General features: G+C 35.3%; 1 protein-coding gene across 4 annotated transcripts in view; it reads left to right on the top strand.

Annotated features, from left to right (window-relative positions):
- The window catches only part of CCSER1 (coiled-coil serine rich protein 1), a 1,176,231-nt gene that overhangs the window by 155,430 nt on the left and 1,008,421 nt on the right, over nt 1–12,380 (top strand). The window lies entirely within an intron of this gene.

Genomic DNA, 12,380 nt, shown 5'->3' with positions numbered 1-12,380 from the left:
TGTTCAAGGTCCATTCTGTATCCTGGCTGTTGAAGCAGCTGCTATTGCAAACTTTGCCTTTTGCCAGGGCTAAAGAGCTCTCTGGAAGTCCTCATCCCAATAATAAGATTCCAACCCATGAGATTCACTGATCTAATCACATGGCCCAAACTAGCCACAAAAGGCACCAGGAGGCAGTCTTTTTCTTGTGTCTGGAAGGGGTAGACCGAGGTATGCTTGGTCAGCACTGATGACTGTCATATTCTCAAATAATTTATTGTATCTCAGTTCTTTCAATTAATTGAGATTTCCTGCTTGCCTCTCCCTCCCTTTTGTCCACAGTCATATAAAGGGTCCTGACTTTATGTCAGACTGCTCTGGTCACTGTGACTGAGAAAATACAAGACATCTTTGACACTGAAGGATTCATTCATAACCACACATTTTATTTTTTGGCATGTGCTTTCTTCCTGACTTAAAAGCCTTAAGATGTAGATCTAAAAACTGCTCAATTCAATTTCTGGGAACCCTACTCTATTTGGAAGTATTTATTTTTTATTACATTAAAACGCTGATTTGGAAAGTTGTGTTATCTTTAAATGACTCAGCAAATGCATCCACAAAGTTGCCCTGAACTATTTGTGCTGAGTGACTCTGACAGCATTCTTTTATGGCTAGTTTTACTCTGACACAGTATAATTTCTTTCATTTGCAGTTTGGCATCCTGCTGCCTTTCTGTAGAAACTGTGAATTGCACAGTGAAAACATAAGCTGTAGGACTTCTGCAATAGAAGAATAGACCAGATTTATATTTAAGCAAAAAGTTGTTACTTGTAGATCATTAGCATCTCATGTCATATTAATCATTTGGTATGTCAAATCTAGAATTTAGATATTACTAATAATAGTTAAATAATGTAAGACTAATTAAGCCCTATGTTAAATAGCTAAACACTTTTGCTATGCATTCACTTTTCTTCTGTGCCCTACTATGTCCTACTTTATTAATTTATCTTTTATTCATTTATCCATTCATCAATACATTCACAGTTTCTTTCAATAAAAATTTATTGAGAACCTACTCTGAAGATGCAAAGATGAAAGAGTCAGCCCTTCAGGTATTTAAAGTTCCATATTGGGAGATATTAATGTGATCTTGTTAATACAACAGATTTAACCATTTTGACCATCCTAAATGGGCAGGGCTTTATTTGGATTGTGACCTTTGATATCAAATATTAAAAGGATTAAACAAGAACTACTGTATCTTTAATTTATATGGAGTCTATCTCACATGCTCAATAGATGCTATTGAATATATATGTGTATTCTTGTGTCCTTTGCTAATTTCTACCATTGGGGCCCAGTTTTGAATGAACAGGGACTCTGAGAGACAAGAAAGTACAACAGTAAGTTTCAAAGAATAGTTTCAAAGGAAAGATGATTAGAAAATCTGACTGAAGACATTTCTTCCCTTAATCCTGAAATGCTAGGTAAGACTTTCAAAGATGTAAAATACTAATGACTTTTAGAGGGTTAAAATAATAATTTTAGCTTTTGGTTTAACTCATTGTCAATGGAATTAAAACAGATATCATTGCTTGCTACAGGGACATCTAATGAGAAAAAGAAAGCCTTAATATTTTTAAGGAAATGGAGCCACACAAATCATTCTCTTCAATCCTTTTATACTTTAAGAAGGAGAATCACAAGTATCACTCATTCAACATGAAATTACATCTGTTGATAACAAGTATATTAATTTTAGATTAATAGTCCTCACTCATAATGCCTTTATTGATTTTTCTAGTTACTAATGATACTTCCCTATTAATGTGCTTCTCAGTTATATCACATATATGGCAATCACCACTTCGTTATTTGAATTTGTCTCATTTTACCTGTTAGACATTCATCTTTTAAATGGAAGAAATTTTGGATGTATTAACATTTTTATAGCATTTAATACAGTGCCTGATACACAAAAAATATGGATGAATTAAAGGTAAAATTGCTAACAAAGTTGTGATGCATGCTTTCAGTACAATCTTTGTGTGTGTTGTGCTTATGTACATTATTTGACATTTTGATTTATTATACAAATGTGCAGATACTTTTGTGAAGCATTTTTTGATAGAGCTTTGGTTTTTTATTCTAATTATTGATCATGAAGGCCATACAATTATGATACTATTACAGTAGAAACATTTATTTTATTTTTTTAATTGAATTTGTTGGGGTGACATTCGTTCTCCAAACCTACACATATTTTGAGTGTACAAACCAACAAACACCATCTATACACTGATTCGTGTGTCCATCACCACAAGAAAAGTCTCTTTCCATCCCTACTCCCAACCCCTTTTGCCCACCTCCACCTTCCTCCCTTACCCTTTTCCCTCTAGCTGTCACCACACTGTTGTATGTGTCTATGTGTTATATGTATATGTTTTTGGCTAATCCCTTTACTTTCTTTCATCCAGCCCCAACCCTAGAAAATTAGCCTTATGGAATGGTATATAAGATCATATCAGTACAATAGTTGTGGACTTGCCATACAAAGGAGATAAGAAATAGTCAATTACTTGTGATATTTATTGGAGAACCCATTAAAAAATACAAGTTCTTGGTCAAGTATGTTTAAAGTGATATTTTAAAACTCTTGTGCATATTTTATCTAGTCCAACTCACTTCATTTCTTATAAACTTGAAGATTCAGCATTACTTTTAAAGAGGCAGAATTGAATAAAGTATACCATTTTTTTTTTAAGTTTTGGGTGAGTCATTTTTATTTAGCAGATTTCATAGTTAGGATATTTGATGCACAGAATTATGAATAGCTTATTTATAGAGCTAACTCACTTCATCTTAAATGACCTTAAGATTAGTTTAGTAAATAAAGTTGCAGTACCACAATCATTAACTATCTCTTCATACAGTTCACATGAGATGTGCATAGCAACTAATATTTTCCTCTGTAATTACTTTCTTAAAACTTAATATGTGTCTTAGTCCCTTAGGCAGCTATAACAAAATATCATAGATTGGGTAGCGTGAAAATGACAGAAATTTATTTCTCACAGTTCTGGAAGCTGGAAGTACATGATTGAGGTGCCAGCATCATTCCTGGCTCATAACTAGCACCTTCTCCATGTGTCTTACATGGTGGATGGGGTGAGGTATCTTTCTGGAGCCTCTTTTATGCAGGCACTAATCCCATTCCTGAGGCCTCCACCCTCATGAACTAAGCACCTCTCAAAGACACTACCTTCGAAAACCATCATCTTTGGAGATTAGAATTTCAACATGTGAATTTTAGACCATAGCAATAAACAATCATGTTGTGACAAAATCAGTATTAAATAATATATATTAAAAGCTTCGCCCTGACCAGTTTGGCTCAGTGGATAAAGCGTCAGCCTGCGGACTCAAGGGTCCCAGGTTCGATTCCGGTCAAGGGCATGTACCTTGGTTGTGGGCACATCCCCAGTGGGGAGTGTGCAGGAGGCAGCTAATCGATGTTTCTCTCTCATCAATGTTTCTAACTCTCTATCCCTCTCCCTTCCTCTCTGTAAAAAATCAATAAAATATATTTTAAAAAAATTTTAAAAAAAAGCTTCATTGTGGAAAGTATACATTTTAATTTATTTTTTATGTTTTTCAAGAAAATAATAACACATGTAGAAGAATTTTTTTTTCTCTTACCATACTGTATTGAGCATACCTGTTAGGGAGTTTATATCTTGTTGATATTAATAAATTACATAATTAAGGTTGTTTACCTTTTATTCTTGGGGTTAGAATGCAAAAATGACAATTTCATTTTTAACTGTGTCAAGTTGTCTCAGTTTTCTGTGAGATAAAAACTATTTTATGCCTTATTTAGGTAACCCTGTGGGACAGCACAGCTTTCATAAAATGAGAGAAAGTATTTATTGATTCAGGATTCATGAAAAATCTCTGACCATTCGAACAGCTGCCTAACCTGTAAGACAGATTGGCCTTGAGTAAAATAACTACCTTTACTGAGGGAATAGTCTTTGGATTTTGAAGTTTTTACCTTATTCAAGTTAGACAACGAGGTAAAATTTATTCATAGAGTCCATTATTCTGAAATTTAAATACAACATAATAAATTAATTTAGTAAGTTAAGTAATATTTATTTTTACTTCCAAGGTCAAGAAATATAGTAGTATAATTACATCAAATATTAAGAATTTTAGACAGTTTAGAGAAAATATAAATATTTTAACATATTAATATTGTTTTTGAAATAATTTTTAAATTGAGACTTTGATAATTGTATCCCATACCATCATATTTGCAATGTCAGGATAAAAAGGTATGACTTAGAAATGAATCATGCACATGCATTTCACATTTTTCCAATGTGATGTTTTTGAGTTAATCATTTCTAAATTAGAGTAGCTGTCACTTTATTAGTTTTATCATTTAATTCAGCGATCGTTTTACACTAGTGTTAAACGTTTGCTCAGAAATACCTCCTTTGTTTACATCTTCTATTTGTGCTTAGCTTGTTACATCCAACCTGAAACAGCCTAAGTACTGATATCATTAGTCCTCTCTCTTAGGCTTTTTATTGTCTACATTTCTTACTCCTTACAAAATATCAGCTAGGTCATCTTCAGCACTACCCAATAACTAGCGTTTGTGTCAGTGAGAAACACAAAGAATATTTTGTTAAGAGAGACTCCCACGAATCAGAGCTTTTATCAGGTGTCAAGAGGCACAGGTGCAGTAGGAAGAGATCTGGAATACCTTCCCTGCAACCCAGGTCCGTCCTTCCTGCATTTGATTGTTGGATGAGGTTTCGATTGTTGGACATGCACAATTTCCACATTTACACAGAAGGAGCCACCTCGATGAGCAACAGCTACATTTTTTTTCAACTATAGTTCTTATTCTGTACAGTATGTACCAGAACTTATTAACTGGGTGTTTTAACCTTGAATCACATGAAACATCGTTCTTTTACACTCAGATAGTTATGTAGCATGCATGGACATTATGCAAGGAGCCATAGCCCATACATCTTTATATTACAGCTTTATTTTTCATTTGCAGTCCTAGTTAGATGCATTCCATTAAATGAGATCCATATATAAGCTCTCCTAATAGTGAAAAATGTTCAGTTGGCTACTCTGTTTGTTTGTTTGCTAGGAGGTCTGTCATTAGTATGTTTACAAGATTACACTAGGTCACCTGCCTTTTTACTTTCCAGGAAGGATATGCCATTTCCCTCTATAACAGACCAGCTGCTTAATCTAGGCACTAAATATGAATGTTAAACATTTTCCTCAAGCTGTCTATCTTGTTCTTGCTGCTCACTCCAAAAATATTCCTATCTTTACCATTAGTCCTTCATTTCCTCTGATCTTAGAGATATGCTTCCCTGTGTTCTTCAAAGCACTCATTTCTACCAGTCTTCCTGATTTCAACCTTTCACCTCCTTCAAACAGCATTTCATTAGTATGTTTCTTCTGTTTTCATCCCCAATTCGTCTCCATCTCTTCATTATAGTCAGGCTACAACACTACCAAGTTTTCCATCACTGAGAAAACATACAGCAATGCTTGTTTCTATGTCCTGTCTGCTTCTAGAGTTCTCCATCTGTTCACTCTTTTTCCCTGCAAGGCAAAAAGTTTTGAAATAGCCTTCTCTAGCCATATTTGTTTCCTAACTGCTCACAAAGCTCCTCAGTTTCATGCATTTTAGCTCCTGTAATGTACAGGATGTTTCTCATTATCGGCACTATTGATGTTTTATCCTGGATAGTTCCTTGGTGTTTGTTTGTTTTAGGGGGGTGTATTATGCTTTGTATAGGATGTTTAATAGCATCCCTGACCCCTACTCATGAAATGCCAGTTGAACCCTTAAGTTGTGACAACCAAAAATATCTCCAGACATTGCCAAATATGTCCTAGTAGGCAAGAATCACCCCCAATTGAGAACTACTCTAAAGCCATCAGTGACTTTACCAGTTTTCAGATTTTTTTGTGTGTCAGTCTTTCTTGACCTCTCTTCAGCTTCTAACACTGTTGAATACTTTTTTGTTTATTTACCATTTCTCCTTTTTCCAGAGCTGATTCTCTTCTGGTTCTTCTTCTTTTCTCCTTCCAGACCCCTTAGCAGGCTTCTTCTTCACACACACTTTAATCACAACTATTACCTGGTATTTGGTCCATGACCCTCTTGTGTTTTATATTTTACCTGTTCTACCTGAAAATGTCAGATGTAGTTAAAGTGATATGCAGCTTCCTAATGAAAAGACTGGAAATCTCATATCAGAAATATGAAAAAATCAATAGGCATTGAAAAGCAAAATATATTGGATTTATGGAAATAGAATGAGGATGTGTGAAAGATTTGTTTGCATAAGGAGATTAGCTGAAACTGAGGACTGAAACTTTGGCATGGATATGGAGAAATAGGCAGTAAGCTGTCTTTTGCCCTAATGGCCAATGGCTTCTATCCCTTTGCTTGACTCCCCTCTACCACCCATCTATATTTCTATCTTATTTCTGTTTTAGTACACATATATTTCAGTCTCCTTTTCAGATATTCCAGTTATTCTAAACTCCCTTTCCTCTGTTTCTACAGTCACATTGGAGAAGTAGCAATTATATCACTTGAAATAGGACCTCGCCAGTAGAGTTAGAATAAATACATTGCAATAATCAATCCTGCCTTCACTGCTATCACCCACCATCACAGGTTTCATTTTTGTTTTTTCAAATTGACAGTAGCTTAAGTTGAGCGAAGGAAAGACCATGGCAAACGACATGGGCATTGTGCAAGCAGTATGTATTTGACCTTCCAGAAAACTTGGCAACTACTGGAGAACCACACACTGCCCACCTCTGTCCTACCCTGTGGTCTCTGCAACCCGCTAGTTCTGTTTTGTCTCTTCAGAGCTTCCTATGGATTGTGTCTCAGGCTGGCTGTGGTCCAAGAGGAACTTGTGGTTACAGTGTGTGTGTGCAAGGGCAAGGGGGACGTATTAAAAACGATTCTAGAAGGGAAGAAAATCTATAAAATACCTTTAGTTCCTAAAAATAAAAAAATTAATAACTTAATAAAAATGTAGTAAGTAATAAACAAACAACTTTATGACATTTTCATACTTTTTATACTTCTTTTTCCCCCTGAATTCTTTTAGTGCTTTCTAACTTTTAACATCTTATAAGAATATGTATTTTTATTTTGTCTTTGTGAACACTTGTCTGTAATAAAACTATATTGCTTAAAAATCAAAAGAGAATTATTTCTACTAACACACAAACATGACCAAAATGGGCACATTTGTAAAACAGAAATTCTTTTATATTAGTTAAACATGATTTTATCTTTTTATTTTAAGCAAGTATGGTGTGATGAAAAGAGTATGGGGATTTGGAAACAGGCACCATATCCAGTCTCATTTCTCTCAATAATAATGCTGTCCACCTCACAGAGTTATAAAGATCAAATAATATATACATTTTATGTGAAAAGGCTCTACAAATTTTAAGGAACAATACTGATGGGAATGACACTTATTTTCATTAATAACATGGATCAAAGCCAGAAAATGAAATACAAATAGTATTGTCTATTAAAGTATTCATCTAGAAATACAGATATGTTAAAAGATGAACTCACATTTAAAGTACTACCATCGCCCTAGCCGGTTTGGCTCAGCAGATAGAGCGTCAGCCTGCGGACTCAAGGGTCCCAGGTTCGATTCTGGTCAAGGGCATGTACCTTGCTTGCTGGCACATCCCCAGTAGGGAGTGTGCAGGAGGCAGCTGATTGATGTTCCTCTCTCATTGATGTTTCTAACTCTCTATCCCTCTCTCTTCCGCTCTGTGAAAAATCAATAAAATATATATATTTTTTAAAAAAAGAATAGCCATGTTACTGTAGGTCACGACCTAGCGAACTTCCCTAAAGTGACCAAAATCAACTACTCAACTATCTCTATATGCTCTTAAGTATCTACAATTCTACTTACATGTATTGGGTTCAGTCTTTAATCTTGAGGCTAGGTAACTAAGCTTACCTCTCTATTAGGTATCACTGTAGTACCTATACTTCGGTGAATTTCTTTCATCTGAGGTCTCAAAAATTTGCTATTTCCTATTCTTACAGGAAGTAAGTAGATTTAAAGTACAGTTTTTTTTTTTTCCCCATGAGACTCAGACAATATTTTTTGAAAGCCTGATTTCTGGCTTATCCAGATCTCAAGAGTTACTTTCCTTTTCAGTGGGCACAACATTGTAATTAATTTGAGCTCCCAATGAGACAGACAACAACAAATTCCCTAATAAATTTCTCTTTTGTGTCACACCTGATAGAGATTGATATCTATCATTAATACAATGGAGATCATCAAATGATCAAACTATTAAATAATACCTCACAAATGGGGCATACTAGTCATGTAAAACCATACTCACAGGTGCTTTTATAATTTTTAATATATTTAATTGATTTTTTACGGAGAGGAAGGGAGAGGGATAGAGAGTTAGAAACATCTGAGAGAGAATGAGAGAGAGAAACATAGATCAGCTGCTTCCTGCACACCTCCTACTGGGGATGTGCCCACAACCAAAGTACATGCCCTTGACTGGAATCGAACCTGGGACCCTTCAGTCTGCAGGCTGACACTCTATCCACTGAGCCAAACCAGTTAGGGCTCACAGGTGCTTTTTTGACCATGCAATTGAAGCTGGCTTAGATCCACTGGCTTAGTCCCTCCCTTGGCTATGAGAAGGAACACAGCTGAAGCCATCACTTACATAGGCTGATTTCTCAACTCTTCATTTGTAACTGACATAGTGATTTGTGGTGAGACACAGACTCAACAGCCTTAATGCTTGATTGTGCAGAGGATCACAGACCTAAACCAGGAGTTAGACAAGAACAGAATTTATCAGAAACAAAACAAATAAAACTAAAACAATCAAATTAATGTAAAATCAGAAGAAACAACACATAGAAAAACAGAAAGTCAGCACACTTACATGCTATTGCTCCTTGGAAGTCACTTTGGGATCCAAGAAGAGATGTTTGGATTGAGACAGTGAAGTGTCTTCTCTGGCATTGCAGTTTAATTGGCTCTCCTTGAATTTGCTGTCATCTTTTTGGACTTGTTCCTAAGTTTTGGATAATGGTTCTTTCTTTTTCTTTTTTCAGAATTTATTGGAGGAGTGACACTGGTTAATAGAATTATACGGGTTCCAAGTGTACAATTATGCAATTCTATGATATCTGATTCTGTATATTGCATTGAGTGCTCACCACTCAAAGTCAAGTCATCTTCTGTCACCATGTATTTGCCCCCCTTTGCCTTTTACTGTCTCCACCCTTTTCCCCTCTGGTAACAACCATAGTGCCGTCTCTACGTATAAGTTTTTGTTTGTTTGTTTTTCTTGCTTCTTTCATTTGTTGCTTCAGTTTTATACCCTATATATGAGTGAAATCATATGTTTCTTAATTTTTCCCGTCTGACTTGTTTTGCTTAGTACAGTGATTTTCAACCTTTTGCAGCTCATAACAAACATACACCCGTTACTAAATTCTGCAGCACACCAACAAAATCGGCATGTTTTTTGCCAATCTCACAAAAAGTTAGGTAAAGTTTTGATTCATTCACATTGAATGGCTATTGTTGTGTTGGCTATTGTCATTTTTTTTATTTGACAGTCTAAAGGAAAAGAGGTCAGTGTCCTACCAAATAGTCAGGTATTACATATTTAAAAAATTCTCCTGGCACACCAGTTAAAATTGCTGGCTTAGCATAATATTCTCAAGATCCATCCATATTGTCGCAAATGGCAGTATTTCATTTCCTCAAAAATTTAAGTATACATATGACCCAGCAACCTTCTTCTAGATATCTACCCCCAAAATTAGAAAATATGTATTTGAAAAGAAATGTGCACCTCAATGTTAATTGCAGCATTATTCATGGTGACTAAGACATGAAAACAACCGAAGTATCCTTCTGTAGATGATTATATAAAGAAGATGTGGTACATATATAAAATGGGATACTACTCAGGCATGAGCAAAGATGAAATACTGGATGATGATTCCTAAGACAGGCATTACCTCATGGTGAACTCAAGAGAACAGCAGTTCATGAGTAATTGCATCAATGTATGAAACAGTTCTGTAAGACAGGAGTGCTAGGAAAGAGGTGGGTTCTCAAAATAGGGGAAGGCAGATAGGAAGATATAGGTCAGACAGTCATGCATTAAATGATAAGAATGTTCTAGGAATTTAGGAGCCATTGATGGTTTTAAGCAGGTTAGTGGCATGAAAATATGACTTTTAGCATTATTATTAACCTAATTTTAAATGAATTAAGTGAATTCAGTAGGTGACTGTAGGTTATAGTGATAAATACCTTACATGAAAAAAACCTGTAGCTTTTTTTATTATTATGTGAATGTAAAATAGCATATTGATTTTGTGTTGGCATTTGAGGTAAATCTTATATTCAAATTTGGTTGGGATACTTTGCCACTAAATTAAAACTATTCCCTCAGCACTTCAGCAAAGTTTCATTTTATTTATTCAATTATATGTTAAGTTTTCCTTTTGCTTATGTCTAAAAATTGTGAAATTGTGTAGCTAAAAGCTTTCCAATTAGTTCATAACACCGAATAATTACTAACTTATCAATTAAACCTCTATGGAGAATAGTAATAAAGATATTTCCAGAAAAAGGAAAGCACTGAATTATGCTTATATTGGCTATTTTTCTTTACTTGGCAATTTGTTTACCTTTCACATTATAAAGTGTACTAGAGGCACAGTGCACAAAATTTGTGCACACGGTGGGGGGGAGGGTGCAGTTCCCTAAGCCAAGCCTGCGCCCTCTCACAGTCCAGAAGCCCTTGGGGATGTCCGACTGAAGGCTTAAGTGGGCCTAAGACAGCAGTCAGACAGCCTTAGTGCTGCTGCGGAAGCGGGAGAGGCTCCCGCTACCACTGCTGCACTCGCCAACCATGAGCCTGGCTTCTGGCTGAACAGCGCTCCCCCTGTGGGAGTGCACAGATCACCAGGGGGCAGCTCCCGTGTTGAGTGTCTGCCCCCTGGTGGTAAGTGCACATTATAGTGACCGGTTGTTCCCCCGTTCGGTTGATTTGCTTGTTAGCCTTTTATTATATATGATAATTATACTCAGTTATAAAGAACCATAATTTATTAGCTACTATAGTCACACAGTCTAGTTAATGAACAACCCATTTTCCAGCCAAGCCATTTTCATCATAGTCTCTAACTCAACTGTCAGTCTGTAATATGTCCTTATAACTTTGTACCCAGGGTTGTGTGAAAGATAATATAAGGTAATAGGAGGAGTTCATAAAAATAGAAAATATTATTTATAAGCAGTGGTGGTTGTGAGTGTAGGGATTGATACTCTGCATTGTAATTAGCATGCTTTTGTTTTTTGTTTTTCCTGTGTACTTATTCTGTAATCAGCTGTCTTCTTCATAGTGCATCTTTTTACTAAATGTGGTGGACATGAAGGGACAGTGGGTCAGAAATGCAATCTATATGAGCTGATTAGAAGACTCTCTCCTAATCACAATGATGTGTCATGATTAAGAAAGTAAAATTAACTGTCAGCTAGGCTTCTCAATTGATAGAGAAGGAAGTGCCATGCCTCCTTTCTCCGCCATTTTCTAAACAACTTTATGGTGTGAAATTAAAGACACCAAACTAATTAATTAATGATGGGTGGATTTGAAATGAGAAATATGAGCAAACATGCCTGAGATGAAGGAAGAAGTCATGATTATAGCTTGCAGGTCATTATTATTTCAAATATTTATTATTAGAAGATGTTCAGCTCTTATTTTTTCCTAATGCCTAAAAACGTATGCTTTTAATGACAATTTTACCTATAATTGTCTTAATTAAAGATTTTATAAAGTTTCTCCCTTTCTTTTATTTTAACCTTTATCAGAGCAAATATTAATTTCATAAATTAGTTCATATTCATAGGGATAGTGAAATTAGCAAGTTAATCTTTATTGGGAGTTTATTCAGTATCATGTATTACATGGTCACTTTTCATATGGGAAATATTTCATATTTATAACCCTTTCTAAGAAGAAAAAGATTTCACTAAAGAGCTCTGTACACTTTTGTGAACGTGGTGTAGTTATTAAAATTCTCTTTTCATGTTGAACTGAGTTCTGCCTTCCTCTAACTGTGTCTCATTCTGATGCTACACTCAATTCTAGTCGTTCAGATACTTAAAGCTTTTTAAAAATATTTATGGCATTTTTTAACAATAAGGAGACTTAAAACATATCTCTCTCTCTCTCTCTCTCTCTCTCTCTCTCTCTCTCTATATATATATATATATATATATGTATAT

This window comes from Myotis yumanensis, unplaced genomic scaffold (assembly GCF_028538775.1).
Source record: "Myotis yumanensis isolate MYYU_CA2020_CCGP unplaced genomic scaffold, mMyoYum1.0.hap1 SCAF_1, whole genome shotgun sequence".
Classification (NCBI taxonomy): Eukaryota; Metazoa; Chordata; class Mammalia; order Chiroptera; family Vespertilionidae; genus Myotis; species Myotis yumanensis.
This window is presented reverse-complemented; position numbering and strand designations above follow the sequence as displayed.